Below are 25,596 nucleotides of genomic sequence, written 5' to 3'. Positions count from 1 at the left end.
ATACAAGGTTTCGCCTTCTATAGTGGGTACTCTTCCCAGCCTCCTGAAATCCTTTCATACCAGGGTCATTTGGCTCTTCTCCTGCTGTAATGCAAGGCTTCTTAAACTTTTTCCACTTGGGACCCTTTTGCACAGTTAGGCAGCATTTGTTGGCCTTGCATGACCTAAGGGCATGTGTGCTGCAAAGTGCACATGCTCTGTGTTCAGAACCAAGGCTGCAGTGAAGTTTGGAGATGCAATATGGGCAAGAGCTGCCAGAAAAACCTTGGATTCAATAAGTGTTTTATTTTTAATTAATTTTTGGTTGTACATTCAGAAACCTTTTACCGTTGCCAAATTTTTCCCAACCCCATATAGGGTCATGACCCACAAGAAGCACACAAAAATGCATTTCTCTGTTTGTTATAACTATCTGTAGTCTAGGGTTGCATAATAGAAAGAATACTGGATTTGGAGTCAGAAGACATGGGTTCAAATCCTGCTTCCACTACTCACTAGTTGTAGGATCTCTTGAAAATTAATCCATCTGGGTGGGCTACATCTATTTATAAAATGAGAGAGTTGGACCAAACACCCTTTTAGCTCTAAAGTTGGTCTGCTATCTGTGCTGATACCAAAGAATTCTGAGAATTGGAAAAGACTTCAGAAATGAGCCATCCAATCCAACCCATCCTGGAAAGGAATAGACACTATTCTTTTCAAAAGCACTTGTCAAGTGCTTTTTCAGCAGCAAGACACAGTGGAAGGGGATGGGAGTGGGAGTCAGAGGACCTGGGTTCAAATCCCAGCTCTTACTGGCTGTGTGAACTTGGGTAAGTCATGCAACTTTTCTGAGCTTTGGTTTCCTCATTTGTAAAACAATGAGATTGGACTCCATGACCTCTTAAGGACCCTTCCAGCAGGCAATCAGCTAGGTGGCAAAATGGTTAGAGCACTGTACCTAGAGTCAGGAAGACCTGAGTTCAAATGTGGCCTCAGACATTTATTAGCTGTGTAATCCTGGGCAAGTCACTTAATGCCTGGCTGCCTCAGTTTCCTTATGTGTAAAACATAGATAATAAAATATAGATCGTAATAGTACCTACCTCCTAGGGTCATGGTGAGGATCAAATGAGGAAATTTTTTAAACCAGTTAGAATAGTGTGTGGCACACACACTATATAATATGTAGATAGATAGATTTAAAACATATAATAAACATATAAATGCTTATTCCTTCTCTTTCCTAGAAGACCTCCAGACACAACAATAACAGCAAAGTCAACCCAGTCCCCTTTGTCTTGCCCATGGGTGGGGAACCTGCAACTTTGAGGCTACATGTGGTCTTCTAGGTCCTCAAGTGCGGCCCTTTGATGGAATATAGTCAAAGGGCCACACTTGAGGACCTACGGGGCCACATTGGCCTTGAGGCCATAGGTTCCCCACCCCTTGCCCAGGATCACACAGCTACTAAATGTCTGAGGTCACATTTGAACTCAGGTCTTCCTGACTCTAGGCACAGTGCTCTAATCATTTTGCCACCTAATTGCCTGACCCCTGGAAGGGTCCTTAGGAGGTCATGGAGTCCAACCTCATTGTTCTACAAATGACGTAACTTAAGATCAGAAAAGTTGTGTGATTTACCCAAGGTCACACAGCCGAGGGTCCTGCCCCTTACCAGAATGTAACCTCCATGAGGTCAGGAAGAGGCCCACTCATCTAAGCTTTTTATCTCCTCAATGAGTAGTAGCTCAGTATTCTTCTCCACACAGAAGTTTAACTGGTATTTGTTGAAGTGAATTAGAAGAAAAAAAATCCCCGTACAGACTAGAAACAGCTGACAAGAAACATACTTTTTAAAAAAAAAGCCTTTTGGAGAAGCAATTCCACAATTGTTTTTGGTGACCTCTTCTAGCCTTGAGTCATTAAGAACCCGTAGTGCAGGAAGTCCTCCCTCCCTTCCTCCTCTCTGAATCTCTCTCCAGCTCTGCAGTACTCTGGAGCTGGGCACATGCTTAGGAAAAAGCAAAACAACTCAGATCTTTTGGCTCCAAGGTCCCCAAGGCTCTTAAGTGTGTTTTTTAATCAACAGATCTTTGAGAAGACAGGGTAGAAGTGGCTTTTTCTAGGAGCAGGTAAGAGACCAGAAAGCAGAACCTCTCAGCTTATTGACCTTGGTGCCTGTTGGATGGTTTTTAAGAACAAACTTTCTTAAGTGGTCCTGAAATTGGATTGATTAACAGCATCCTCTGGGTTGATCAGTAGTGTCTGACTCTTTATGACCCTATGGACCATAGTATGGCAATATTGTCTGTGGGGTTTTATTGATAAAGAGACTAGAATGGTTTGCCATTTCCTTAAGAAATTAAGTGACTTGCCCAGGGTCATACAGCCAATAAGTTTCTGAGGTTGAATTTGAACTCAGGTCTTCCTGACTCCAGACCTAGGCACTCCTTGACTACAGCGGTCTAAAGGTCTTCCCTCCCTTGCCTGCTGTGAGGGGAGATCTTCCTGCTCAAAATACAGTCATATGATTTACAGAAAGACCTTAGAGATTATTTAACACACACTTCCCACTTGATGGTAACTTCCCCAAAGTAATGCAGGAAGCAAGTAAGAGGAGGGAGCTAGGATTTGAAATTGGGTTATTTGACTCCAGATGCAATATACTTGGCACTATGTCATACTGCTAGGTGGCACAGTAGAAAGAGCACTGCAATTGAGATCAAGAAGATCTGAGTTCAAATCTTGCTTCAGATGGCTTCTGTCTTGAGCAAGTCTCTATGCCTCAACTATAAAATGAGGGGAAGGTGGCCATAAAGTTTCCTCCCAATCAAAGATGTGTTGGAGCCAGCTCCTACTGCTCCCCAGGGCTGACTGTTAAAATTTCAGTGTGAACATTTACACCTTGAAAACTAGTAAATACTACAAAATCAAGGCTTGATTTATTGTTCTCTTGATCTTCTAGATTGAAGAAGAGATGAAGAAAATATTAAAATGTGCATTAAATTTAAAAGTATGTCTTGCGTTTTCAGAGAGCTGTTCTTAAACACTTACCAGAACACCACTGATCACGAACTCTAAATCTGTGATCCCAGGATCTTGCTGAGACCACTGTATGGCTGATTTAATTTCAGGGACACTTTGAAATCACTATCGTGGCTAACAAATACAAAGGGTCTCCAAAGGGAGAAGGGCATGGGACTAGGACTCAGAGGCCTTGGGTTCAAATCTCCCCTCTCTGACATTTACTAATTAGGTGACCTTGGGCAAGTTGCTCAACTTTTCTGGGTCTCAGTTTCCTCATTTGTAAAATGAAGAGGATGAACTCCATAACCTTTAAGATCTCTTCTAGCTGTGATTCTCTGCGTAAAGATACTCTGTACAACAAACATTTATTAAATGCTTCCTGTGTGTGGCTCACTGTCCTAGAGTAAGATACAAGATCTACTCTTAAGGTGCTTTCAATGGGGGCAGAGGGGAAGCAAGACTTACCAATAGGTAGTTATTATAAACAATGTACATTAAATACATTAAAGAATGGAATTAAAAATAATAATAATAAATATTTTATAAATACTACTACTAATAATACATAAATACATTAAATGCATTATAATCATGATGTAATACATTGTTATTAATAAATACATTAAAGAAGGAAAAACCAAATGCATTGAGAGGTCTGAAGGGTCACATGGTTACCTGATGGTGGGGGAGGGGAAGATCAGAGAAGGAGGTGGAATTTAAAATGGGCTTTAAATGATGTTGTTGCAGTTGTTTGGTTGTGTCTGACCCTTCATGACCCCATTTGGGATTTTCTTGGCACAGTTTCTGGAGTGGTTTGCCATTTCCTTCTCCAGCTCATTTTACAGATGAAGAAACTGAGGTAAACAGGGTTAAGTGACTTGCCTGTGGTCACACAACTAATAAGCATGAGGTCAGATTTGAATGCAGGACGATTGGTCTTCCTGACTCCAGGTCTGGGGTTCTATCCAATTCACCACCTAGTTGCCCTTAAATGACGAATAGGAATTTGATAGGTCAAAACAGCCAGGAAGGCCAGACCTGAACAGTCTGAATAGACTCATAAAAATGGGGTTGATATAATCCAAAGTTGTTGACATGTAGGGAGCTCGTTTATCACCATCTTAATGGGAAGAGACTGAGTGCAGGATCTGAATCCCAGGCCTGACCGGGTTAAACTTTGTCAAATGCCTCACTGGAACCTAGATACATGTGTTTAGTATTTCCTTGATCAACCAGTCTAGTAGCGTTGATCAAGGTGGACAAAGAGGAAACTGATGAAATAAGTGGTCAACTTGAACCTGGCAAATCACTCCAGGTTGTTCTAATAGAAAGACTACTAGATTTGTAGTCTAGGTTGAAATCTGCCTCTGCTGCTCACAACCTGTATGTCCTCTAGGAAAGTCATTATACCCATCTGGACATTTTTTCTTCACTTGCAAAAAGAGGGAGTTGGGAGATTTGTTGGTTTTAACATTCAGTGTTTCTTTGATCGGTGTACACAAAAGATAGCATAAAATCATACATTTAGAATAAGAAGGAACCTCAGAGGCCAGAGCATTCAACCCTCTCGTTTTTACAAATGAGGAAACTGGGGCCCAGAGAGGTTAATTAGCTTGCTCAAGGTTACACTGGATCACTGGTTTGTTCTGGTGGAGGGGCTTATGTAGCTCAATTAAATTATGAATTACCCTGTGCAGTGTCACCCTGTGCAGTGGCGTTCTGACAAAAGGTAATCAGCTGGAGAAGGAAATGGCAAACCATGCCAGTATCTTTGCCAAGAAAACCCCATGGTCTGGTGTGCTACGGTACATGGAGTCAGGAAGAATTAGACTAGACTGAACAACTCAACAACAACAAGGAGGTCACACAAGGCATAAGCATCAGAGGTGGGTTGTAAATCCTGGTCCTCCAACTAGACTCTTTCCATTGTACTGTGTCAGAAGTTCTGTGTGGGAGGGATTGCTTTGGGCTGGGTTTAGGGAAGACTTACTGGAGGAGATAGGACTTCAAAGAATGGTAGAAACTGAGTGGAGGGGAAGACATTAAAAACTGAGATGCTCTGATTCAGTCCCATGGCCCCTCTTCAAATCTGAAGGTTGGGATTGCCTCCCAGTCAACATCTCTAGTTCATTAAATCATTTCTCATTGTGCACAGTTTCCAGATCCTCTGGTTGTCTCACAGCACTGTGTAGCCCTTTCATACATTTATCACATTTTATATAATTATTAATTATGCTTAATATAAATTAATAATTTATTAATGAAAATAATGACAATTAATATAAATGTATCTCATACATTTATCACACTTTATTTTAAGCAGAAGCAGTGTAGAACCCATGTTAGACATGGAGTCAGGAGAATTTAGAATACGAGCTAGCCAGTCCACTTTTATGAACCTCAATTTCCTCCTCTGTTAAATGGGAATTACATTGTTCCTATCTTCCTCATACGGTTATCATTGAAAAAAAGGAAGGTCTTTATAGATCTTAAAGTGCTATACTAATGTGGGTTTTTTCCAGGTTGTTTCCTATGCATACTTTCTTATTGTATTTTATTTTGTCCATTTTTGTTGGACCAGATCTGTGATTTCAATAGAACATAGAACTCCAGATGAGGAATTCTTTCTGCTAATGTGGACAGGCTCCTTCTCAGCAACTTATCATAGAGATCTACCTGAAATACTGAAAGTTGAAGTAACTTGCACAGTCACCAAGCCAGTATGTGCTAAAGGCAGGACTTGAATCCAGGTCTTTCTGACTCTGAGCTAGCTCTCTATCTCTTATGCCACACCGTCTTTTGTCCTTATCTTTCAGCCTCAATGCATTGGAAATCTTTCTCAAGTTATTTGGATATTTTTACAAATAACAGGGCAGCATTCAGGCAGTGTTCAACCTAGCCAACTGTAAGTTCTTTGAAGGCAGAGACTACTTTTCATTTTTTTTCTTATATCCCCAGGGCCTAGCATAGTGCTTTATACATAGTAGGTGCTTGATAAATGTTTGTTGAATGAGCCCATCTTTCTCACTTTGTAACCTTAAAAGACATAATGCAGGACATTATTAATATGAATTATTGTTATTTGATATTGTATTAATAAATGAGTTGATATACGTAAAGTGCTTTATAAAACAAAGTGCTATATAAAAAGCTAGCCAATAATATTTATATAGCATCTACTATGTGCCAGGGGCAACTGGGTGGCACACTGGATAGAGTGCCAGGTCTGGAGTCAGGAAGACCAAATCCAGCTTCAGACAGTCACTAGCTGTGTGACCCTGGGAAAGTCACTTAACCCTGTTTGCCTCAGTGGCCTCATCTGTAAAATGAGCTGGAGAAGGAAATGGCGAACCACTCCAGTATTTTTGCCAAGAAAATCCCAGATGGGGTCATGAAGAGTCAGACACAACTGAAATGACAGAACAACATGTGCCAGGCTCTGTGCTAAGCACTTTATAAATATTATCTCATTTGATCCTCATCACAACCCTGGGAGATAGGTGCTGTTGTTAGCCCCATTGTACAGATGGGGAAACTGAGGCAGACAGAGGTTGAATGACTTGCCCTGGATTATACAGCTAATAACTGTCTGAGATTGGATTTGAACTCAATGTCTTCCTGACTCCAAGCCCAGTGCTCTGTTCACCATGGGACCACCTGGCTGCTCGGTTCTTATTCTTGTTATTAACTTATGTATGTCTTATCTCACCCACTAGATCAGGGGTGGGGAACCTGCACTAGACTATAAGTTCTTCTCAAAAGGGGACCTGGTTGTTTCCATCTGTGCAACTTTGTCAGTCCAGAGTGCTCTGCTGAAGTGAGACCACTCAGACCATAGTTTCTGAAAGAGGTAGAGACAAGGTACATGATAAATGCTGCTGAAACATTGTTGTTGAATGGAACTGCCGGACCCCAATCCTCTTCTCCGGACACTCAGGTTTGTCAACATTCCTTTTGAACGCAGTGCTTAGGAATGAATACAGTTTTCCAGATGTGGTCGGATCCAGGCCCAAGACAGGAAGGCCATGGGCTCCCTTTCTTCTCCTGCAGGCTAGACTTCTATTACTGCAGCCCAAGATTGCCTTAGCTCTTTTGGCTGCTGCATCCCACTGCTGACTCATTCAGAGCCTGCAGTTCACAAAAACTGCAGGGTTTCTCCCCGCCCCCCCCCCCATTAACTCAATAAAACAGATCTTCCAGCTTTTTTTTTTTATCATTGCAGCTGATTTTTGAAGCTCAGTGGAGGACATTCATTCCATTTATCCCTGGTAAATGGAACTTTGTTCTATCCAGCCCATCACTCTACCCTACTAAGCCCTATTTAGATTTTGATTCTGACATCCACTGCAGATTCACAGACTGAACCTTGGAAGAGGCTGTAGAGACTGCTTAGAACCAGGGATGGGGAACCTGTGGGCTCAAGGTCACATGTGGCCCTCAAGTGTGGCCCTCTGACTGAATCCAAACTACGTAGAACAAATCCCCTTAATAAAAGTATTTATTCTGTAAAACTTGGACTCAGTCTCAAAGGGCCACACCCAAGGACCTAGAATGCCACATGTGGCCTTAAGGCTACAGGTTCCCTACCCCTTAGTCTAAGGCAGGGGTTCTTGACCTTGCTTGTGTCCTGGATGCTTCTGGTGAATGCCTTCACAGAATTGTGTTTCTAAATGAACGAAATATAGAGGATTACAAAAAGAAACCAATTATATTGAAATACAATTATTCCTTTTTTTGTTTTATTGATTCATTGATCGATTGGTTAATTAGAAAAGAAGCTCAAGGATCCCAGGTTTAGAACCCCTGGTCTAATACATAGGTCACTCTTTGGCTCCAAAAACTCCTCAGTGGCTCCTTACAAACTCCTTAGCCTGGCATTTAAGCTCCACTACCAACCTATCTCCCCCATCCGATTTCAGATGTAACCCCTGTGCCAGATCCCATTGGTGGGGGAATCTCTCCTTATTGGTGGAAATGAATGTGCTGCCCTGTGTGAGGGCCAGCGTGGAACCAGAAAGGGCTAGAGAGCCTCAATTCTTATCTAATCCCTGGAATTCTTCAAGCATTGAGTTGCTTCAGATGCTTCTGACTTTCAGTTTTAAGGAGGAAGCTAGAAGAGGCCAACCTCACTTCAAAGTTGCTGAAGGAAAACATTCCAGGAAGACATGAGAGGAGCTGGCAGTCTCTATGATGTCCCTAGCTCCAGCTTGTTATACTAGAGGCTTTGGAGAGTTTCCCCTTAGGTGAGGCTGAGCACTATCTCAGTGGAGTAAGTTGCCTCTCTCCCAAAGAGGAAAGTCCTTCATTCTGAATTGTCTGATATATATTCTCCTACGTATACCTTCTCTGATTTCTGTTTTGCTACCAATTTGAATGAACAGGTATCTTTGCTTATTCACAATGTGTGTTCATTCTGGAATTGGTATTTGCTAGGAAGGGTACTAAGCCTTAGATATAAAGCTTGGGGTCTTCCTCCTTGCCTCTACAATTACAAAGAAATCAGAAGTTAGCTTGAACCTGATCATATCCCCCAGACCAACCATATCTAAGGAAGCAAGTACATATAATTCTAGCCTGGTACCCTTTCTCTCTAAGGAGAATGGAGTTGCCTTTGGCCTCAACCCCCTACTTCCCCTCTTGTTAGGAATTTAAAGCCTCCCTTAGAGAAGAGTAAGGTAAGAAGAGGCTAGGGATGTCTATTCTGCCTCCATTCGAGCTATACAACAACACTCCCTAATGTATATGGGGTCAGTCCTCACCACATGTGGGCCTTGCAACATGTTGGGCCACACTGTCCACATACTGCATCCCATCATTTTGTGTTTTATGTTTCAGCCACCCTCCAGCCTTAGGGCAATAGCATCATAGATTTAGCCCTCGAAAGAAATTTGGAGGCAACCCAGTGCAATTGTCTTGTTTTACAGATGAGGAAGCTGAGGCCCAGAGAAATAATCACTTGTCTCAGTAACTATCAGGAGGAAGAGCCTGAATTGAATCTAAGGACTTCTGACTAAATCCAGTCCTCCCCCAGTTTGTTCAGGCTGTCCATTGTTCCTGGAGCCCATTCTCTTCATGGCTTTGCCTTCCTTCAAGATTCAGGCCAGGTGTCTCCTCCATGAAGCCATCCCTGATCCACCTTAGCTGAAAGCTTTCTCTCCCTTCTCAAACTTTCTTATAGCCATTTGGCTGGATTGCTCTTTTGCCCTTTTCACATCCACCTGGTAGTATATTTATTTGCACATGAGTCTTATCCCCTCTGTTAGTCTATAAGCTCCTTATAGATGGGACTGTACAGGAGGGTTTGAGTTTTTTCATATTCACATCCCCAATTCCTAGCTTAGTGCCTTGTGCCTAATAGGCATTTAAAAAATATCCGTCGAATTGAAAATGAATGAAGTCTAATCTTCTCATTTACAAATGGGGGAAGTAGTATTCCTTTCACCTGTAGGACATCTGTGAGTTTGACAACCCTGCCATCAACGTCTTCATCTCAATCAGTAGTTCTCAAAATTTTTGGCTTTAGGACCATTTTACACTCTTAAAAATTCTCGAGGACCCCTCAAAAAGCTTTTCTCTGTGCAGGTTATACTTATCAATATTTACCACATTAGAAATGAGAACTTCTTAGTATTGTTATGAAAGTAGTTTTGATTTTGTGGACCCTCTGAAAGGGTATCAGGGACCCCCAGTGGCCAACAAACCATACTTTAAGAACCACTGATCCAAATAATTACTAAGAATGTTGAACCAAAGAAAGCTACAGATAGAACCATAGTGACAAAGTATTATATAAATATCATTGTTATGATTTTAAAATACATTTGACACTTAACTAGGTATGTGGTATGATGCTAAGTCAAACAGGATGTGGTTCCCTTTATAATTCCCTCCTCCTTTCTTTATGGCTTCTTTGTGGCCTGACAGTAGCCCCAAAGAACAGTGCTTAACCCTTTAGGTAGTTCTTTGGGTAAAAGATGTGACTAGAGACTAGATTATCATGATGTGTTAGTTCTCAAGCCCCAACAATGGCTAAGCACAGACATACACACGCACTGTAAAACTTAAGAGAGCAAGTCACCGATTCACAGAATGTCAGAGCTAGAAGGGCCCTTCTAAATCTGCTGATGTAACCCACTTCTTTTATAGAGGGAGAAACTGAGGGCTAGAAAAGAGAAATGACTTCTCCCTGGACCTTTTGGCTGAAAGCTTTCTATTCCATATTAATTTTCTTAAGACCACTTTGCCTGTATTTCTTGCCCCTCTTACATTCTATTTTGTACCATACTTATTTCTGTACGTATCACATTCCACCTCCCTCCCACTAGAGTATACGCTCCCTGAGGACAGTGACTCCATTCTTTTTGTTTATCTTTGCATCCTCAGTGCAAACCATGGGGCCTAACACATAAGAGGCCTTTAATAAATATTTGTTGAATGGAAGGGAATGAAATCACCCAGGGTCCTAGCAGAGAATCAGTCCTATTGTATACGCTGTAAATCACCATCCAAAGCTGACATTTAGGCTAGCCTTCTGAAGGTGGTACAGAGGCACCAATAAACATTTAGTAATAAGAGCACTGTGTAGTTAGGAAGGACAAAGTTTAAATCATGCCTGGTCCCTGGCTTCAAGGAACGTGTGTGTGTGTGTGTGTGTGTGTGTGTGTGTGTGTGTGTGTGTTAATATGTGATAAAATTGGAAAGGTAGGGTGGTGCCAGGTTATAAAATGCCTACCATGCTAAAAAGAACCTGACCTTTATTCCGGAAGGCAATAAGGAGCCACTGAAAAATTGTGAGCAGAGGAACGACAAGACTCTATCCTTGCAAATGATTGTTACGGTGGTAAGATGGAAGTCAGGAAAGGGGTGGGAAATAAGGGAGGAAAGAGTAGGTGAGGGGAGATCTGTTTATAAGCTAATACAATAGCTTAGGTAGGTGGTAAGAAAAACCTGTTAATACAGTGGCAAGTGGCAGTAGAGAGAAAGGGATATATTTCTGAGATATTCTGAAGATTAAATTGATAGGAGCTGGTGAAGGAATAGGAATAGACAAAGATAAACCCAAAGTAATTTATATGGTAGATTGGGTGAACAATGGTAGCACAAATAGAAATAGTGAAGTTAGGAGGAGGTGTAGGTTTAAAGGAAACAGAATGACCTCAGTTTGCATGAAGGGTCGGTGACTTATCCAGGTGGAGAAGTTCTGTAGATAGTTGTAGTTGTAGGTCTAGAGCTCAGAAGACAGGTCATGATTGGAGATATAAATTTGGGAATCACCTGCACGGAGGTGATAGCTGAAGCCCTAGAAACAGAGGAAAGTACCAAAGGAGAGAGGACAGAAAGAGAAGAGAAGTTCAAGAAAAGACATTTGGAAGACAATCTTGTTAAGAGGTAGGGTAGAGAAAGGAGACATCTAAGTGGCTTGTTAGATAGAGAGCTGGGCCTGGAGTCAGGAACACTTGAGTTTGAATCTGGACTCAGACATTTACTTGCTGTGTGACCCTGAGCAAATCATTTAACTTCTGTTTGCCTTAGTCTATTGGAGAAGGAAATGGCAAACCATTCTAGCATCTTTGCCAAGAATATCCCATGGACAGTATGATTTACAAGGCCACAAAGAGTTGGACATGACTGGACTAATCAACAACAAATTTCGAGAATAGAGAATGGATGAAACAGAGGAATGAGGGAGGGCCAGGAGAACCAACAGAATGTGTGTGGCATCTGTGCTAAAGAGAAGAGAGGATATGGAAGAGGTAGGAGGGGGTAGTTAAGTGTTGATGTGTTATGGTGGAACAATCTCAAATAATTCAGAGTCAGATCACCTCTAATCCAAGTATAAATGTTTATTGAGATTGACGCCTCTCATGAAGTAGGCTAAGTTCCAAGACGAACCAGAGACTTCAGAGAAAGCAAGATGGATTTTTATAGATTAAAGATGCAATTACATAACAGAAATTATGAATATTAAAAAGGGGTAAAAGGAAGGGTTTGTTAAGGGATTAGGTAATAGGAGAGGGATCCCTTCTATGGTTGGGTGGTTAAATATTCTGGTCGTGCTGCCCTCCAATTGGCTAGCTATTGTGGTCCTGTCGGGTCAAGATAGACAGGTATTGTGGTCCTATCTTGGGCTAAATGGATGATGTGATTGTGATTGAGTACAAGAACACACCTGCTCAAATATGTGAACTGGATCTGAGGGCAGTGGTTAGCAGTGTCTGGGATCCCATCACATGGCATGGACACAGCTGTTGTTCTAGTGAGCAGTGAGGCATATATGGATAAGTTGGGATATTGGGGGGGAGTCTAGGTAGGGGCAGTGGGCCTGCTGTTCAGTGGGGCCTATAAGGAAGTTAGGATATTGGGGCTGGGAGCAGCTTTATTAGGATTCCATCAATGTCATAGTTACAAGGAGGTCAAAGAGGATGAGGCTGAGAACTGAAAAAATCAGTGGGTTCAGTGATTAGGAAGTCAGTGGTGATTTTAAACAGAGGAGTTTCTATAAAGCAGTAGGGACAGAGTACCTATTGCCAGTGAATTGGAGGTATTTGTATGGACAATTTTTTCAAGTTTAGTGGTGAAGAGAAATGGAATAGGATGACACAGAAAGGTCAAGGGAAGGCTTTAAAATTTTTTTTAGAGACCTCTTCATGTTTCTGGACAGATGGGCATGAGCCAATGGTAAGGGAGACAGTATGGCTCAAGGATTATAGTCAGTGTTTCCTGAAGTGTCCCATTGTCTCCAGTTGATGTCTCCTAAGTATGGTTCTCAATCGGAGGACTTGCTTGTCTTTTATTTGAATACCATAACACACTCAACAGTTCCTAGATTTCATGGGAGACTGTCCAAGGCAAAGCTTCCTGAAAAAGTCTATCAACTGCACCTTGTACAGTATTTTGCAGATTGGGTTTAGCTGGCTTTCTGCCAATCTGGGATGATTTCAAAGAGAAACTAGGATTGACTTGAATTTCCTGCCCCTCAGGAAATTGTGAAGGGTGTATCTCTCACCCAGGGTTTTGCAATTGCTTTCTCTTTCTTAAGTGCTAAATCCCATGGGCTTTTCTCAATTGTCATCCTTCCTCTCTGAGCATTTGGCACAGTGGACCACTTCCTCATCATGCGTATCCTCAACTTCCTAGGTTTTCAGAGCAGTCTTCTGTTAGTTTCCCTTCTACTTGTTTAACCACACCTCCTTTATAGTCTCCTTTGCTCAGTCATCCTCTCTCTCCCACTCTCTGAATGTGTGAGTCCTCCCAAACTCTGCCTCAGGTCTGCTACGTATACTCTCATTCAGCAATCTCATCTGCTGCTATGGATTCAAATCATGCTCTTTATGCAGCTGATTCCCAGATCTTTGTAATAGCCCTGGTTTCTCTCCTGGGATTCTATTCCCTATCACCAAGAGGCATCTTCAACTCTCCTCCCTCTCTTATCACCTGTCAGTTGCCAAATTTAGTCACTTCTACCCCCATAAAACCCCTTTCCTCTGTTTCTGCCTCTCTATTCTCATAGCCACCATACTGGTTCCTATCTCGTAGATAATGACAACAGTATCCTACTTAGATTCCCAGCTTCTAGTCTCTACTCTCCAGTAGATCCTCCACACAGCTGTTAACACATTCTTGAGGCAGCTGGTGGGCTCAGTGGATAGAGTGCTGGGCCTGGATTCAACAAGATCTGAGTTCAAATCTGACTATAAACACTAACTGAGTGACCCTGGACCTCAGGGAGACTCTGTCAGCCCCACTTTCTTAAATGGCAAAATGGGAACAATGACATCTACTGCACAAGGTTATTGTGAGGATCAAATGAGATAATATTTATAAAAAGTACTAAGTCTAGGTAGGTGTTATATAAATAAATGCTTAAAGACCAAGTCAGACCATGGCAATTTCCTGCTCAAGAACCATCAATGGCTCCCTTTTTATTGCCAAGACAGAACATAAATTTCTCATATTGTCATTTAAAAACTTTCATTCTCCATCTGAAGCCTATCTTTCTAGGCTTAGTGTACATTCCTCCCCCTCACATACTGTGTATTATAGCCATCCTGGCTTGCTATTCCTCAAATGCAGAATTCTATATCCTGATTCTGTGCCTTCATTCAGGCTGTCCCCCCCTACCTGGAATGCACTCTCTCCTCACCTCTACCTCTTAGAATCTCTAGCTTCCTTTGAGATAGCTTGTGGGAAACCTTTCCTAATTCTCCCAGTTGTTGGTAACCCTCTTATCTTTCCTCAAATTGGCATGTGCATATTTATCTGTTTATATACTACATACCCCACTTATCTCCCTACTAGAATGTACTTTCCTTGAGGGCAAGGTCTTTTGGCATCCTTAGCACCAAATATATTGCCTTGAACATTGTAGTCACTTAATAAAGTTTTGTTGGATTGGATTATCTCTCCCTCCCTCCCCCACTCCCCTACAGTCCACCCCTGACCATTTCTTACCTTAAATCCTGACAAAATTTCATAGGATCCTGGAGTTAGACAAGATCTTAGAATAGAGAGCAGAGAATATTAGAGCTGGAAGGAACTTAAGAGCTCTGAATCCTACTCAAAGTAAGAATTCCTTCTGCCATATCAATCCAATTCAAACTGCAGTTCAATTCATCATTTATTTAGTGCCTACTCCATGCAGGACACTGTCCAAGGTGCTATACAAAGACAAAAAGGAAAAATATTCTCCAGCTTCCAGACGCTTATATTCTACTGGGGGGCTATAACATATATACCAATAATTAAATAAAAGGTAATTTATGGAGGGAACGAGTGCTAAAAACCAAAGGGATCAGGAAAGACTTCCTGTAGGAGGTGCCACATGACCTGAGCCTGGAATGAAGCTAAGCAATCTAAGAGGCAGAAATGAAGAAAAAGTATGTTCTTGTGTAAAGAGGCAGGGGATGGAATGCTAAATTTAGTATAGCCCCTGTTTTGGATGGATCAGATTCCTGGAATCCATAGCACCAGATTTTGGGAGGAAAACTCTGGAGACTGTGCCCGTGTTTAATGATCAGCTCATAGAGGTTTCAGAAGAGAAAAAAGGAAGATGGAGAAAAGAGAAGCATAGAGTTCCAATGTCAGGTGGACTTTCATCTTGATATGTGGGCTGCATCACTAAGGCTGAAATGTCCCCCCCATGGCTGCATCCAGAGGAATTGTGAGAACTGTTGACTACAAAGATGCTGCTGCTGGGTGTGGATGCTTTATCTCCAAATATATCCAGTCAAGGGAGATAGCCCTTCACAGACCTTATCCCTTCCCTAGCCTTGACTGCCAGAGGGAGGAAAAGGTACTGATTGTTGATACCCCTACCTCTTCCTGCTCCAGCACAGGAACAGGAGCCCCTCCTGCTTCTTGCAGTCAGAAAGCGTCTGGCATCTGGCTCACATGTTTAGATGTCTGTGCTGATCAACTCTTGCCCCCAAGTGATTATTCTCCTTCTCTCCCTCTCTCTCTATATTATATATATATATATATATATATATATATATATATACATATATATATTATATACATGTGTATATGTATCGATATAGATATTCTCTCTCTCTCCATATATACATATATATGTATATACACACACATATCAAACTGCTTTAGCACATTAACCATCTTGTAAGGTGTTTGTTTTGAAAAATAAGCAATAATAAAGAACAACACTTCTGGAAGCTCTTTGGGGGAGATACCTCCTGGGGCTAAGCATCTGGGGAAGCATTGAGTAATCCAGGAGAACCAGTCCCAAGCTGGCTAAGAGGGCCCCCTCTTTTAAAGCTTTCTTTTTTTGGAGGGGGGAAGGCAAGGCAATTGGGGTTAAGTGACTTGCCCAAGGTCACACAGCTAGTAAATGTGTCAAGTGCCTGAGGCCAAATTTGAACTCAGGTCTTCCTGACTCCAGGGCCAGTGCTCTACTCACTACACCACCTAGTGTCCCTGGACCCCTCTTTTAAAATTGGCCTAAGGTAGAAGAGAAGAATAAAGACCAGAGAGAGTGACTTAGTATAGAGCCCAGTCATAAATCCCATGAGCCTAATATTACAAAAACCCAGGAGGATCACAAAGAGAGGAATCATGAGGCCATGCCATGCCATGCCACCTGGATTCCTTGTTCCCCTCCTCACTATGCAAAACCACTCAAACTGTGCTCCCCAATCTAATACCCTACAGGGCAGATTCCCTGGTGTCCTACTTGTATCTCTGCTCCCTGTTGGAGTAAAGGCAGGGTTGAGCAGTCTAATGTCCTCCTTCTTTAAAGAAATCGACACCCAGATCAGTGTAAGCTATGGGAACTAAACCTAGTCCTCCCTACCCTTTGTTACTAATGAAGCCTCATTGCATTGGGGAACAGCAGGTCAGCCAGTTTGACTGAAATATAGGGTGTATAAAAAAGGATACTTATAGGGACAGCTAGGTGGCTCAGTGGATAGACCACTACCCTGGAGTCAGGAGGACCTGAGTTCAAATCTGGCCTCAGATACATACTGTGTGACCCTGGGCAAGTTACTTAACAGAGAGAGAGAGAGAGAGAGAGAGAGGGAGAGAGGGAGGGAGAGAGGAGAGAGTGAGAGATAGAGTGAGAGAGTGAGAGATAGAGAGAGTGAGAGAGGGAGAGAGAGAGAGAGAGAGAGAGAGAGAGAGAGAGAGAGAGAGAGAGAGAGAGAGAGAGAGAGAATATTATAAAAGAAGGTAGGCTGGAACCAAAATGGTGAAGAGCTTTTAATCATGATCTTTATGCAGCTGTGTGCAATAGAGAAGTACTAAAGATTCTCAAGCAGAGCAGTGACATAGTCAGACCTGTGCTTTAGGAAGATTATTCTAGTGGCTGTGCACAGAGCTGGGGAAGATGGAAATCAAGAGATCAAATAGGAGGGCATTACAATAGTCTGGACAAGAGGCGATGAAAGCCTGAACTAGGGTAGTGCCTCTGGAGTGCAGAGAAAGGGGCAGTTTTGAGAGTTACTCTGGAAGTAGAATTGATAAGACTTGGCAAATGACTGTGTGTTTGTGTGTGTGTGTGTGTGTGTGTGTATGTGTGTGTGTGAGTGGTGAAGGAGAATGTGAATGTGTGTGTGTGTGTGTGTGTGTGTGTGTGTGTGTGAGCAGTGAAGGAGAGAGAAAAGTAGATGACAGATTCAAAGTTGAGAATTTAAATGACTGGAAGGCTAGTAGTACCCTCCACAGAAATAGGAAAGCTTGGAGGAGGGTTAGGTCAGAGGCCGGGGAAGCAAGGAGAAAGATAACAAAGATAATAAACTTTGTTTTTTATGTATGGATCTTGAGGTGCCTATAGAACATCCAACAGGATATATCCAACAGGCAATTAATAATAATAGCATTTATATAGTGCCTTAAAGTTTGTACAACACCTTACAAATATTATCTCATTTGATCCTCACAGCAACCCCAGGAAGTAGGTGCTATTATTATCCTAATTTTACATATGAAGAAACTGAGGCAGGATTAAGTGATTTGTCCAAGGTCACACAACTATTAAGTGCTTGAGGCTGAATTTGAACCCAAGTCTTTCTAACTCCAGGTCTAACACTTTATCCACTGTGCCACCTAGCTATCCCTAGGGATAAGGCACTAGAATTCAGGAAAGAGATTAAGTTTTGAAGCCATTCCTGTAAAAGTGATCATCGAACCTCCTGGAACTGATGAGATATTCAAGGGAAATCATGTAGGAAAAAGAATAGAAGAGGAACCAGGGCAAAACTTTGGGAGACATTCACTTTTAGTGAGTGAGAGGAAGAGAATGATCCAGTGGAGGAGTATACTGGGGCAGTTAAGTGGTACATTGGATAGAGTCAGGAAGATGAGTCTTCCTGAGTTCAAATCTGGCCTCTGATACTTACTGGCTGTGTGACCCTGGGCAAGTCACTTAACCCTGTTTGCCTTAGTTTCCTCATCTGTCAAATGAGCTGGAAAAGTAAATGGCAAACCGCTCCAGCATCTTTGCCAAGAAAACCCCGGATGGGGTCAGGAAGAGTAAGACACAATTGAAACAACCCAATAAGAACAACAACAAAGTAGTAAGACCAATAGGATAAGAACCAAAGAAGAGTTGTGCCATGAAAGCTGAGGAAGGAGAGAGTATGCAGAAGAAAGGGATCCTCAAAAGCTGCAAAGAAGGATGAGAACTCAGTCAAAAGCCATTAGGTTTAGCAATGAAGAGATCACTGGAGAGAGCCATTTCAGTAGAGTGTTGGGGTTGGAAGCCAGATTGTAAGGAACTTAGAAGCAAGTGGGAGGTGAGGAAGTGGAGGCGACAAATATAGATGGCTTTTTCTAGGCGTCTGGCTGTGAAAAGGAGGAGAGCAATGGGATGATAGCATGATGGGATGGCAGGTTCAAGTAAAGGCTTTTTAAAGTATGAGACCATGACAGCGATCATGTCAGGAAATTCACTCCTATGGGGATAGCCCATTCAAATTTTGGACAGTTCTAATTATTAGAGAGTTCTTTCCTCTACTGAGCTGAAATCAACTTCTTTGCAACTTTCACAAGTTGGTCCTAATTCTGTCTTTTTGGGCCAAGAAGAATACATTTAATCCCTGCCTTCTAGGTGAAGGAAAAATAAGCCAGGAATGATGACTAGTAGTTGTCTCCATTATAGTAGCTGACCTGAAAAAGGTAGTATGTATGACTTACTCAGTGTCAAGAGGATCTCTAATACCACTTAGTTGAAATACAGGAAAATGAGGAATTTGTGTCCTGAAATTCCCAGTGCTGTTCAGACTGTTGTACAGGATGGCATTTTGCTAGTGACAGCTCTTTTATCTGACACTGTCTCAATCAGCATTCTCAATTAACCATGCTTGTGCACATCTATAGGATGAGAACCGATACCCATTACAAGTAGAAGCAGCCTGACAGAAAGGCACTAAACTTTGGAGTCGGAAGATCTGGATTCAAGTTCTGATTTTGCCACTTCCTAGCTGTGTGACCTTGGCAAGTTACTTATCCACTCCTTGTGACTCAGTTTTTCAATCTGTGAAATGAGGGAGTTAGATTCGATTTCTATTTTTGAACTGCCAAGGTCCTTTCCAGCTCTAATGTTCTAATGCACCTTCTGGCTTGGACATTCTGTGATCTATATTAGAAGAATCCTTCTCACTCAAATATTCTGGGTTGTGTGTTCTAAAGTTCCTTCCTACACGGACAGTCTATTATTCTATTACACTGAAGCCCTGAAAGAACCTATAGTGCTTTATGGCCCATCAGAGAGAATTAAATTCTGTTTAGTGGCATCTTAGTTTTGCTGCATCTTTTATTATATCTTTTGAAATTTGTTGATCTGAATAAGATGTCCTTCACTAGCAGCTTTCTCAGTGCTTCTTTGATGGCATGGAGGTGACCTTTGCTTTTCAAAGCCAATCAGTCAATAAACATTTACTAAGCATCTATGTGCCAAGCACTGTTCTATGCACTGAGGATACAAAAAGCAGCAAAAGATAGTCTCTGCCCTCAAGGAGGTCCCAATCTAAAGCGGTGTCAGTAATGGGAATTTTAGTGTGTGTAAAGTGGGTTTTGGTTATTGTTTCTTAAGAGTTCAGTTTCCCAGGATCCACAGCCATAACAATCTGTTTCCCAGGCTTATGGTTCAAAACATCTTCACTATGCTTGTGCAGCATTATATAATGATAAATAATATAAACATGTGTGCTAAAATTGTAAACATCCACTGCAACTATGCAGTGAGATATAGGGATGAGGTGATATAAACTTGTGAGGCTATTGCTGGCAATATGCCTTCTTCGTCTGTTGCCCTATAAAGCACGTGGGCATTGGTCAGTGAATGGGGAACCCTCTAGGGTTGAATGCACAAGCTGGAATACTGTGTGCCTTGACTGACCGCAATCAAGGCTTAGGAGGATGGAATCTGTATTTGCCTCAATTGGCCCCCACTGAGGCTTGAGGGGATTTAGGGGATGCACAAGTTGTGCCTGTCTTGATTGACCCCATCTATATATAAGGGTGGTTGCCCCCCTTTCACTGGCCCCTGTGAGAAGGGTGATTAGGGAATGCTGCAGGAGTTTGTGCTTATCAGCAACCTCTATAAGAAGACTAGACTAGAATAAAGTAAGATTATTAATCCCTCTGGAGCTCTCTTTCCTGTCTAACCAGATCAAGAGTAAACCTGTGCTGGCAGCCCTCCTGTATGCTACTGTTGTCTGCCTTACAAGAGGGAACAAACATGCAAACAAATATATACAAACAAGCCATATACAGGATAAATAGGAAGTACTTAAGAGAGGGGAGGCACTGGTATTAAGAGGGATTGAGGAAGGCTCCCTATAAAAGAAGAGATTTATTTGGGACTTCAAGGAAGCTAAGGAGGTAGATAGAGCAGAGGAGGGAGAGCATGCCAGGCATGAGAGACAGATAGGGAAAATGCCAATGGCAGTGAAGTGCAAATTCTGGCAGGTTCTACTGAGCTGGAAAACCATATATGCTGTATTTATTGCCTCTACTTCATCTCCCACTCACTTCTTTTTTAAAGTTACTTTTTAAATTATTAAGCATTTATTTTTTCTCCTTTTTATTCCTCCTCCCTCCCCCCCAAAAAAAGACTAGAAAAGGAAAAAAAACCCCAAATCATTGCAATAAATATGCAAAGTCAAGCAAAATGAATTCCTATACTAGCCATGGTCCAAAACTATAAGATACAATACTCCATCTTCTATTCTCTGAAATTCTGGTGTATCACTGCATTGATTAAAGTTCTTAAGTCTTTCAAAATTGTTCATTTTTACAATGTCATTGTTATGTTATAAATTGTTCTCCTTGTCCTACTCACTTCACTTTGTATCAGTTCATACAAATCTTCCCAGGTTTCTCTGAGACTGTTCCTTTCCTTGTTTCTTACAAGGCAACAATATTGCATTATATTCATATACTATAACTTGTTCAGCCATTCCCCAATTGATGGGAATCTTCTTAGCTTCCAAAACTTTAATACTACAAAAAGAGCTGCTATTTATACTTTTGTACATATACGGCTTTTTTCTCTTTCATTGATCTCTTTGGAGTGCAGGCCAAGTAACTCCTATTCACTTTTATACTCCTTGTCATTTGGCTTCCTTACCACTCTCACCAAAACTTTTTTTCTCCAAGGTTACCAACCACCATTTAACTGCTAAATCCCACTGCTTGTTCTCAGTCTTCATCTTTCTTGACCTCTCAGCTTCTTTTGACACCACTCACTACTTCTTTCTCTTGGACACTCCCTCTGCCCTTGGTTTCTGTGACCCTGCTCTGATCTTGTTCTCCTACTTCCTGGCTTAGGTAAATTTCCTTTACTATGTGGTCATTCAGATGGACAATTTCTGAGTAATCTTTGATGCTTCAATGAACATGACACACCCATGACTTGTCAGACCATCTTAGCTTGTGAATTCCAAATGTTCTATGAATTGAATTAAATTGACTGCCTCTAGTGATATCTATCTTCTAATGATCAGTCTGCTGCTGCTGAATCTTTCCAGACTTAGCTAGGTAGGTCCTCCTTGGACAGCAGATGATCTATCACCAAGACCACATAGTCTATCATTATTTATAATAAGGACACTTTCCCTACACCTCAAAGAGCTATGATTTAATTAATGTGGCTACACCTTCTACCAACATCGATCTCATCTCCCAGTGTCTAAGTAGGTATTCTTCATGAGATGTCAGGGCTAAAATATTCACCACCTGGTGGCCAACTTTCTGTGTGAAAAGCCTCTTTGTACTTGGTTTGGGTGGTCTTCAGAAAATAGATAATAATCTATTAGTAGGGTCCCTACTTGAAACTTTTCCATACTACTTCTATGAATTACTACTACTACTACTGCACAAAAACAGAGTTGGAAGCCACATGGGAGATGCACTAGGAAGCTAGTGTTTAAATTTTCTAACTTCTGGTAAATTGAGAGAAGCTGTTTGCTCCAAAGAATAGTCATTACTATTCTCAATAAACTGCATGTCCAGAATAATAATAGTGAAAATCTTTCTTGGAGAGTTTAATCTTGCCCCAAATCAATGGATTCTTCAGAGAATAGCTCTGCTGGCCCGAAACTTGACCAGCCTAAACAAGGATCCTAATCGGATCAGAATATCTGTGACATAAAAAAGCCACCATATCTCACTTTGAGCTAATCCCCTTTCTCTCCTTTTATGACCTTTTCCCACTTTGAGCTCCGTGGGAAACAGAGCAAAGTGGGTAGTTGTGTTCCCAGACCAGGTGAGAACCTTCAGGCAGAAGAGAATTTAAAAACAAAAACATCTCATGTTTCTGAAACTCTTTAAGTAAAGGGATAGAGTGCTAGACTTGAAGTCAAGGAGATGTGGTTTCAAATCCTGCCTCAGAGAAGCTAAATGACCCTGGACATTGTCACTTACACTCTTCCAGGCTCAGGTTCCTCTTCCATAAAATGGGGGCAGTGATAGCAACTATCTTTCAGAATTTTTGTGATGATCAAGGGAGATAATATGGGTAAACATTGCATTCACTTTAAAACCCTGTATGAGCATGAGCTATTTTATTATTATTTAAAGTTTACAAAACACTCTTCTTATAATAACTCCATGATATAGATGGTATGCATAGTAGGTACTTAAATGTTTCCTAAATTAGCATGTATTAGAGAGGGTGCATTCCTGACTCTATGCTGGTACTTTTGCTACCATGCCTCAGAAATTCCTTCACCCTGGAAGCTCACTCCACCCCTAGACTACTTCTCACATTGGAAGTACCTTTGTCCCTGTCACGTCTCCCTCCAATTGGCTAGTTCCTGCCAGAACCTTCATTTTAAGGAGGATGCCCAGGTCAGCTATGTCTTATTTCCCTGCTGGCTATAGTACTGAATCTCTGGATTTTCTCTGCTATATCCCAGATACCTTCATCCCCCTACCTCTCTGCCTTTTCCAGATTCCTTTGCTCTATGGTCTTCCTCTATTAGAATATCAGCTCCTTGAGGGCAGGGACTATCTTTCTTTCTCCTTGCATTTGTGTTCCCAGAACTTAGCACAATGCTTGGCATATAGTAAGTAAATGCTTACCGGAAAAAAAGGAGCTCAAAGAAATGCCATATCCAGGCTAGGAAGCATCAGAGCTGGAATTCCAACCCTTGACTCCAAGTCCAAGACTCTATCCATTTGGCCATAGTTCCTCTTCCAATACATGGTTTGGTTCTTGATTACCTCCAACCTGCTACTACACATTTCTATCCTAATAATAGTTCACATTTATATAGCACTTTAAGGTTCACAAAGCATTTCACAAATATTGTCTCATATCCTCATAATTATCATCTTCATTTTACTGATATAGAAATTAAGGCTGAGTGCAGTTAAGTTTCTTGCCCAGGGTTATGCAGCTAGTAAGTGAAGCCATATTTGAATTCAGGTCTTCCAGGTCTAGCTGTCTATCAATTGTACCACTTAGCTGCCTGCATCATGTGGATCTGGATCCTCCAGATCCCTGGGAGCTTCTTGAGGATGGGAAGAGTGCCCTATGATACATTATTTCTGTCAATTTCACCTTTGCAACTTCTCTTAAATATGATCCCTTCTCTCCTCTAACACTGCCACCACTGATGCAGGACCTCATCACCCCCCCATTTGCACTATTGTAATAGGCTGCTGATGGGTCTTCCTGCCTCAAGTTTACCCCACTCCAACCCAAACTCCATTCATTCACTAAAGTGATTTCCCTAAAGCATGGGTCCAACTATGTCACTCCCATATCAATAAACTCTAGTGGCTCCCAATGGCCTCTAGGATCAGATGCAAAATGCTTTTGTGTTCAGAGCCTTTCATAACCTAGCCTCCCCTACTTTTCCAGTCTTCTTATACCTTATTCCTCATCACATACTCTTCAATCCAGTAACTCTAACTGTTCCACTAACAAGACACTGCACCTCTCAGCTCCAAGCATTTTGTCTGGCTCCCTCTCATGCTTGGAATGCTCTCCCTTCTCATCTCCACCTATTGCCTTCCCAGGCTTCCTTTACATCCCAACTAAAATCCCATCTTCTATAGGAAGCCTTTCACAGCCCCTCTTAATTCAAATACCTTCCCCTTCTTAATTATTTCATATTTCTCCTGCACACGGCTTTTTTGCACATTGGTTTGCTTGTTGTTTTCCAAATTAGATTGTGAGCTCCTTGAAGTCAGGGACTGTATTTTGCTCTTTTTGTATCCCTGGGGCTTAGCATAGTACCTGTTTATTGACTGACTGACTGGTTGACAGACCCATTGACTGATTCACCCCACCCCAGACCTAGGACCTTGCACAGTATATTATAAACATATATATTCTCTATATTATATTATGTATATGTATACATGTTACATATTACATATATTATATACACACCTATCAATATATAAGATATGGGTGGGGGGAGGGAGGAAGAGCTAGACTAAGGATTTAAGAGATCTGGGTTCTAGTCCTGGCTCTGCCACTAAGTGACTCTAGGCAAATCATTTCCTGTCTCTGGGTTTCAGTTTGTTCTTCTGTAAAATGAGATGGCTGGTTCACATAACTTTCTAGGTCTCTTTGAGTTGAATCTAACATCCTCTATTCCAAGTTCTAAGGTTCCTCTCAGCTCAACTATCCTGTGTTTGCTTCAGTACTTCAAAAGACCTATGATTTCTTTGGTTTGGGTATTTCCTCTAAAGAAGCAGGTTACCATGCCTCCATGCCTTATCAGGCCATCTCAACTCATGAATTCCAAAAGGCTCATGAATTGAATTAAATTGAGTGCTTCTAGTGATATCCATTCTCTAGTGACGCAGAGCATAGGATCTATGATGATGAAACAATAGAAGGTACATTATATACCTATGGTTACACACTTCTAGACCAAATCCTAACCCTTCCAAACCCTGGCCCTTTGTCTCCCAGAATATTTCCCAAAATGGCAGGCTTTGGAGTGTTTATGATAACACAAACTGTACAGTTTTTCTTAGAAAAGCATTTCTTGACCATAGGTGGATTGAAGTCAGCAGTGGAGGTTTTCTTTGTCCTAGGATTTTTTAGGGTGTGGCATCATTTCCTCTATATGGTACACAAAATCACACCTACATTATCTCCTTTGGGGTGCCTGGGGAGGTTGGTGGACATAGTGAAAGGAGACTTTGCCCCTGGAGCTTTGAAGAGGATTTTCTCATAGGTTCATAGAATCCCTGAGCTTAGAGGTTGTCTAGGTCCAACCTGATGTAGGAATTCCCTTTTTAACATCCCTGACACAGTCAGTCTTTAGGTGAAAACATTCAGTATCTCTTATGAGAAAGAATCCATTACCTTTCAAATGGAAATAGCTGGCCATTCCACTTTCAAACAGTTCATTGTAGCCCCTTGCATCTCTCCACCTTTTCCACATACATACCTATCCCTAATCAAAACCCTCTGTGCCTCCTTGTTACTTCCAGAAGAATACTGAGAGCCCTCTATATAGGCATGCACCAATGAATAATTTGAATTAAGTAAAAATGTTTTCTTATTTATTTAAATGAAGGCTATCTCTTATGTGTGGTAGGTCTATCTAAATTCTCCTGGAAGACTGAAAGCCAAATATCCTCTACCCTAAGAACTGGTAC

The sequence above is a fragment of the Trichosurus vulpecula genome, chromosome 6 (genome assembly GCF_011100635.1).
Source record: "Trichosurus vulpecula isolate mTriVul1 chromosome 6, mTriVul1.pri, whole genome shotgun sequence".
NCBI lineage: Eukaryota > Metazoa > Chordata > Mammalia > Diprotodontia > Phalangeridae > Trichosurus > Trichosurus vulpecula.
The sequence above is the reverse complement of the archived record's forward strand: the minus strand, read 5'-3'. Positions refer to the sequence as shown.